The sequence below is a fragment of the Vombatus ursinus genome, unplaced genomic scaffold (genome assembly GCF_900497805.2).
Source record: "Vombatus ursinus unplaced genomic scaffold, bare-nosed wombat genome assembly UNPS02012602.1, whole genome shotgun sequence".
Classification (NCBI taxonomy): Eukaryota; Metazoa; Chordata; class Mammalia; order Diprotodontia; family Vombatidae; genus Vombatus; species Vombatus ursinus.
Genome location: NW_020952380.1, coordinates 1,261,639 through 1,269,140, shown reverse-complemented (window position 1 = coordinate 1,269,140; position 7,502 = coordinate 1,261,639). Strand labels below are relative to the sequence as shown.

At 40.8% G+C, this 7,502-nt stretch overlaps 1 pseudogene; it reads left to right on the top strand.

Annotated features, from left to right (window-relative positions):
* The first annotated feature begins 4,997 nt into the window (after positions 1–4,997).
* LOC114040017 lies at positions 4,998–6,469 on the top strand (annotated as a pseudogene).
* The last annotated feature ends 1,033 nt before the right edge of the window (positions 6,470–7,502 follow it).

Sequence of the window (7,502 nt, the reverse complement as noted above, 5' to 3'; positions counted from 1 at the left end):
TTGGGTATATGTATACCTTATTCTGTATCTCTCTTTTTATCAGAGGCATGCTTCACCATCAGTCTTCTGAAGTCATGATTTGACACTTGTTTTAAAAATGTTTTAAAACTTGACAAACATGAATATTTCCATTTAAAAAAAACAAGAATTGTATGTGAATCTGTGATTCTGTGTAATACAGTTTTGGGTTGTATCAACACTGTCTTGATCATCTCTTTACCTTCTGAATTTCTTGCTTTTGTGTATGTTTTATTGACAACCTTTCACATCACTATCACCATCCTTCCCCATATTATCTCCGAAACACCCCTCCTTGCCCCCCAAAAAAGCCCTCTCGTAACAAATAAGTTTAATGAAGTAAAACAAATACGTACCTTGGCCAGGTCTGAAAATTGACATTTTATCCTATGCCTCTAGTCCAGTGAAATATAAAATTTTTGAGCATGTATCCTTGATATGTGTATATTTGCTTAAAAATTATATACATATACTATTAAAATAATTGTATACATTTAAAAACAAATGAGATGATGAAAATATTTGATCTTACATAGGCAGCGATAAGTTTATTGAGTAGGGAATGTATTTTAGGAAATTCACTGGCAGCTTAGTGGGGAGTAGATTAGAGTGGGGAAGAACAGAAGTCTTGCAGGTGAAAAGTTAGGTGGGGCTAACCTGGAGTAGTGGCTTTGTGAGTGGTGAGTGACAAGTGAGATGTGACAGTTGATTGAATAAGTGAATGTAAGGTGAAGGAAAGTGAAGTCAACGATGACAGGTTATGAGAACCTGAGTGCCAGAAGGATGGTGGTGACTTTAACAGCCATGGAGACATTTGAAAGATAGGAAGGAGTGGTGCCTGGTGGGGAGAGAATAATACAATGTTATGTGTGACCCAATTCACAACCCGTCAATGGCTGGTTGTTATTTATGACTTCACTTTTTCATGAAAATAAAAAGAAAACAGGCCTCTTTTCCCAAGAGCAGAACTCATTCCAAGGGGATGTCTGATGGAGCCAGGACATGATTGTGATTAATTAGACTATAACTACCCTGAGGGATCTGACACTCATCCATAATAAGGAAGATTGGGAGTTTGCACAGCAGAGAAAGGATATTGTAGGGGAATGGTGTGGGATAAGATAAGTGTAATTTATGTTAAAGACGACTCATAGTTGGGATGGGTGGTAATGGGACCTATCTTCTCAAAATCCAACTGGTTGATCACACCTTGGGATTGGGGTGGGGCAACTCTAAATTGGATTCTACTACTCAAGTTCATCACTTCTCTGCCAAGAAGTGGTAAGCATACTTCATTAGTCCTCTTAAGTTACAATTAGTGATTGTATTGAACAGAGTTTCTTGTCTTTCAAAAGTTATTTCCTGGAGAGGTGGAGCCAAGATGGCGGGGTAAAAGCAGGGACTAGCTTGAGCTCTCCCCCAAACCACACCAAATACTTGTAAAAAATGACTAAACAAATTCTGGAGAAGGAGAACCCACAAAAAGACGGAGTGAAACAAATTTCCAGCCCAAGACTACCTGGAAGGTCGAAAGGAAAGGTCTGTTGTTCCAGACTAGGAGAGGGAGCGCAGGTCAATGTGGGCCGCTGCTGGCCAGCAAACCTGGAGTAGGCCTCAGGGAATTGAAACAAAGGGAGCTGTGGTGGTTTCCAGACTTCTCAACCCACAAGCACTAAAGACAACTTAGAAGGGCAGTGAGAAAGGTCTGTGGGATCTGGATGAGAGAGAGAGGAGCACGGTCCAGCCCTGGCCCTAGTGCAACCCCAGGGTGGCAGCCACAGCAGCAGCAGCAGGGCTGCTTCCAGAGCTCTCGGCCCACAGACAGTGGGGGGATCAAGTGGCTGATCAGAAGGGGATGCAGGGATCTCTTTGCTGGTGCTGAGGAAGGATTCTCTTGCTTTGCCCTGCTTGGATCTGGGTTCCATCCCTGGGTGGCAGTCCTGGGGTGAGGAGGAACACTGGCAAAGCAGAGCTTGTGGCAACAGTGGAGAGGGAATCCTCTTACTTCCAGGGCAGAAAAGAGTGCTTGTGGTTACTCACGGACCAGAGCACAGGCCAGGAGAGGAGTAGACATCTCCCCTTAGATCGAACCACCTTGGAAGAACTGAAAACATATAGGTCCCTAGAAATAACTCTGAAAACAGCTGCACAAAATCCCTGAAGCTTGGGACAGTACACCCTTCACACTGGAAGCAGAACCTACCTTAACAAAGAGTTAAAAAGTCAAGTGACTGGCTGGGAAGATGAGCAAACAGAGGAAAAAAAACTAAGACCATAGAATCTTACTTTGGTGACAAAGAAGATCAAGGCATCCAACCAGAAGAACACAACAAAATTGGGGCCCCTACATCCAAAGCCCCCAAGAAAAATATGAATTGGTCTCAGGCCATGGAAGAGCTCAAAAAGGATTTTGAAAATCAAGTAAGAGAAATAGAGGAAAAATTGGGAAGAGAAATGAGAGTGATGCAAGAAAATCATGAAAAATGAGTCAACAGCTTGCTGAAGGAGACCCAAAAAAATGCTGAAGAAAATAACACCTTAAAAAAAGACTAGATCAAATGGCAAAAGAGGTCCACAAAGCCAATGAGGAGAAGAATGCCTTAAAAAGCAAAATTGGCCAAATGGAAAAGGAAGTTCAAAAACTTACTGAAGAAAATACTTCCTTAAAAATTAGAATGGAACAAATGGAAGCTAGTGACTCTATGAGAAATCAAGAAATTATAAAACAAAACCAAAAGAATGAAAAAATAACTGACCTGGAAAATGGATCCAGGAGAGATAACTTAAAAATTATTGGACTACCTGAAAGCCATGATCCTAGAGCCTAGACATCATCTTTCAAGAAATTATCAAGGAAAACTGCCCTGATATTCTAGAATCAGAGGGCAAAATAGAAATGGAAAGAATCCACCAATCACCTCCTGAAAGAGATCCCAAAAGGAAAACTCCCAGGAATATTATAGCCAAATTCCAGAGTTCCGAGGTCAAGGAGAAAATATTGCAAGCAGCCAGAAAGAAACAATTTAAGTATTGTGGAAACACAATCAGGCTAACACAAGATTGCAGCTTCTACATTAAGGGATCAGAGGACTTGGAATATGATATTCTGAAGGTCAAAGGAGCTAGGATTAAAACCAAGAATCACCTACCCAGAAAGACTGAGTGTAATCAATGAGGGGGAAAAATGATTTTCAGTGACTTAGAGGAATTTAATGCATTCTTGAGAAGCCAGAGCTAAATAGAAAAATTGGCTTTCAAATACAAGACTCAAGAGAAGCATGAAAAGGTAAACAAGAAAGAGAAATCATAAGGGACTTATTACAGTTGAACTGTTTACATTCCTACATGGAAAGATGATATTTGTAACTCATGAGACCTTTCTCAGTATTAGGGTAGTTGGAGGGAATATACATAGACAGAGGGCACAGAGTGAGCTGAATATGAAGGGATGGTATCTAAAAAAAGAAAATGAAGAGGTGAGAGAGGAATGTACTGGGAGAAGGAGAAAGGGAGAGGTAGAATGGGCTAAATTATCTCACATGAAAGAGGCAAGAAAAAGCTTTTACAGTGGAGGGAAGAGGGGGGGAGGTGAGAAAGAATAGGTGAACTTTACTCATTGAATTTGGCTTAAGGAAGGAATAACATACACATCTATCTTACCCTATAGGAAATTAGGGGGGAAGGGGATAAGAGAAGGGAGAGGGGGAGGGAATAGAAGGGAGAACAGATTGGGTGAAGGGGGAATCAATGCAGACCATCATTGGATACCCACCATGGGATGGGGAGAAATTTTGGAACTTAAAATCTTGTGGAAGTGAATGTTGAAAACTAAAAATAAATAAGAAAAAAAAGTTATTTTCCTTTATAGTATTATAGTCATTATCTAGATTGGTTTAGTTGTGTCACTTCACTTTGCATCAGTTCATACACATCTCAGGTTTTTCTGAAACTATCTCTATCATTTTTATGGTATTATAATATTTTATTATATTAACATACCATAATTTGTAAAGCCATTTCCCAATCAATGAGCAATTCTTCTTTGTTACAGCAAAAGTATTGCCTTTTGTACGGATGGATCATTGCTGTCTTTGATCTCTGAGTTATGTGACTAGTAGTGTGGTAGATGGATCAACGAATAATACATATATTTAGTAACTTTTGGGGTACATTTCCAAATTACCTTTTGAAATGGTTGAATCAGTTCACTGCTCTACCAATACTACATTAGTATGCCTATCTTCCTCATATCCTCTCCAACAACTGTCATTTATGTTTTTTATCATCTTTTCCAATTTGATAGGTTTGAGGTGGACATTGCCTAATACTTCACCGAAAAAGTTGAGGATATTCCCCCTTCTCCCCTCATTTCACACCACTCAGACATCTTCCTCCTTTATCCTGAACTCCTATCTTAGAAGATAAGATGGTCCTTCTTCTTGACAAGGCAAACCCCTCTACAAGCACCCTAGACCCATCCCCTCTTGACATCTCCAGCAGATTTTCCTCTCTATCAACCACACTCTCTAATCATCAATCTCTATTTACTGTCTCCTTCCTTACTGTCTTCAAAGGTGCCTGTTTTTTTTTCCCCTTTTCTTAAATACCTCTCTATTTCTCCTCCCCTTTGTGATTAGACTTGAAAATGCTACCTACACTCCCTGCCTCCACTTCCTCTCCTCTCTTGTAAACCCTCTGCAGTCTGATGTCTTATCCCATCATTTGGCTGAAACTGCTCCTCTCCAGAGTTGCCAACCCCTATCCTATACTATCTCACTTGATGATCTCATCAGCTCTTGTCCAGTTATCATCTCTATGAAGATGATTCCTAGATCTGTATATCCAGGTATCTCCAGAGCTCCAGTTCCTCATCACCTTGTGGACTTCTCAAACCAGATGTCCTAGGGATCTCAAACTTAACGTAGTCAGATCAAAGTCCCAGCAGAAGAGGCACTAGTAAATCCCCATTTCCTGATAGTATGCAGCCATCTCTGGGCCTGGAGAGGTGAGCCCACCTCACCAGACCCCTTAGCCTGCAGACTGGGCCACCACTGCCACCTGAGGAGAACCACAGAACCTGAGACTCTTGGGTGGAGTAAGATGTCAGCATTAGTGACAACAGCAACAGCCCCTTGACAGTCTCATTCTTAGTCTATAATGGCAACATGGAAAAAGATTGTTCAGGACACCCACCATCAATCTGGATGGAGCAATTTCAAGAGTTCATAATGCACAGCCCTCCTCATTCAGACACCCCAAAATAGTAATAGGACTTCTGAAATAGATCCCCAAAACATTGGCGAAAACAGCTCAATCTGAACAAGACTATGTGGAAAAACAGAAAGGGAAAGCATCTTGAAGAAAAACTGACCAGATATAGGACTGGTCAAGAAGGCTTGAAAACAGCCTGCCCTCCCCCAAAGGAGTTTCTTTTTAAACAGTCAAAATGTTCAGCTAGCCTCAGAGAAACATGTGTCATGAGAAAGGAGGGCATCTTCTCCACTGAGTTTTTGAAAGTTTTTTTTCCCCATTCTTGCTGCTGTCTCACTTCTTCGCCATTGGTTGGGAATTTGTATTGGAAGATGTCTTATCACCTTCACCAGCAACTTCTGGGAAGTAGGATTGAGAATCTCACCAAATAGACTGTGTAGAACAGTTACTGGAAGAAGGTCCTGGATCTCACAATGGTTCATGTGACTTGTATTCATTTGTCATGTAAATACTATATTCCTAGTTCAGTAGAATAGAAGTATAGACACCTATATTCATACCCTAAGGATCAGCTTGGGCATATCAGACTGGTTTACATATTCTCTCTTTAGCTGTTAGCTTGTTAGTTCTCTAATGATTCACTTAGCACAATGCCTGGCACTTAGTAGGTCTTAATAAATGTTTATTGATTGATGACAAGTACACATTACCTTTCCTACCCCAATCATGAGGCTTCCTGGACTTTCGTGAAATTAAAAAAAAGTCTGGATTTTCCTAAACAATGGCTTTTACTTTGAATAAGTGAATATAATATTAACATGATCCCCAAGGGTGGTTTTGAGAATAAAATGAGATAATATTAGTAAAGTGATTTGCAAACCTAAAAGTGCTACATAAATGCTAGCTATTATTATTAATAATTACCTATTAAATAGTTACATTATCAATATTTAGTAATAGTCTTCAACTGAGAGTTGGTTCTTTCCTATTATGGCCCAGATAGCTTCCCATAAAATGTTGGAGTTTGTGCTTGTATTAGGCCTCCTGCAAGGCCCCTGGTGCATGTACTTGTTGATTAAATTAACATAGTCTCCTGTTGTGGCTCTGAATGCTCTTGGGCTTGTACTGGAATGCTCAGGTGGTGCGAGGGTTGCTTTTCACCTTTGGTGCCCACTTGCCATCCAATTCTCACCTGTGGTTCCAAGAAGCTGTAGCAAGTACAGTGACTACACCCTGGTAAACCATTTCAGCAGACAGTCTATCGCTTAAACTAAGTTAAAGGTAACTGAAGGGCCTCAAATCTGTCAGTGAATTAGGGGAATGTCTACCCCAAGCATGTGAAGACTTTTTCCTGGTGGAATAGGCAGATATGAACAATTTATTCCAATGGACCATGGTTAGACATGGAAGATTCCAAGGTCATCCACAAAGATTCCAAGGTAATCCACTGCATCTTGAGCCATCACCAGTCTTCTTGACTTTTGTCTTGCCATTGGCCTTTGATGACTCTGTTGTTTTTTTGTTTTGTTTTGTTTTTTGGTGAGGCAATGGGGATTAAGTGACTTGCCCAGGGTCACACAGCTAGTGAGTGTTATGTGTCTGAGGCCAGATTTGAACTCAGGTCCTCCTGACTCCAGGGCCGGTGCTCTATCCACTGTGCCACCTAGCTGCCCCTTGGGCTCTGATGACTCTGAAAGAGAGTGAGCAACTCTTCCTCACATTAAATCCAATTTGTGCACGAGTCAAAAGACATTATCCACACCATTTTACCATTTTTGCCTACCTCAAAGTTCTGTGGTGACAAACAAGTTACAAAACAGCGGGCCATACTGCTCACTTCCTGGCATAAGGAAAGGGCTAGAAAAGGTGCCCTAAAAATTATCTGCTTCATTCTAACCCAACTCTGAACTACTTATTGCGACAGCTGGGGATACCACCCTGTGGTCAAAAAAAAAAAAAGACTTTTGGGAAGATGATTCCACTTACCATTGGTGCATGGAATGTGGGCATGCTTAATGGACAAAAAGAAATCCAGTAGAACTAAAAGATGAACAGCTCTTGTAAGAAAACTCAGCAGGTATTGAATCCAAATAGCAGCCCTGAGTGAAACAAGGCTGGTAAATGAATGCCAGCTTACCAAAATTGGAGCTGGATATGCGTTTTTATGGAGTTAGCACAATAATGGGACACACAATGAAGCTGGTATAGTCCAAACTTGTGTATTTCCCAAGAGGAGTGAACAATGGGCTCATGACAATATGATTGCCACTTGT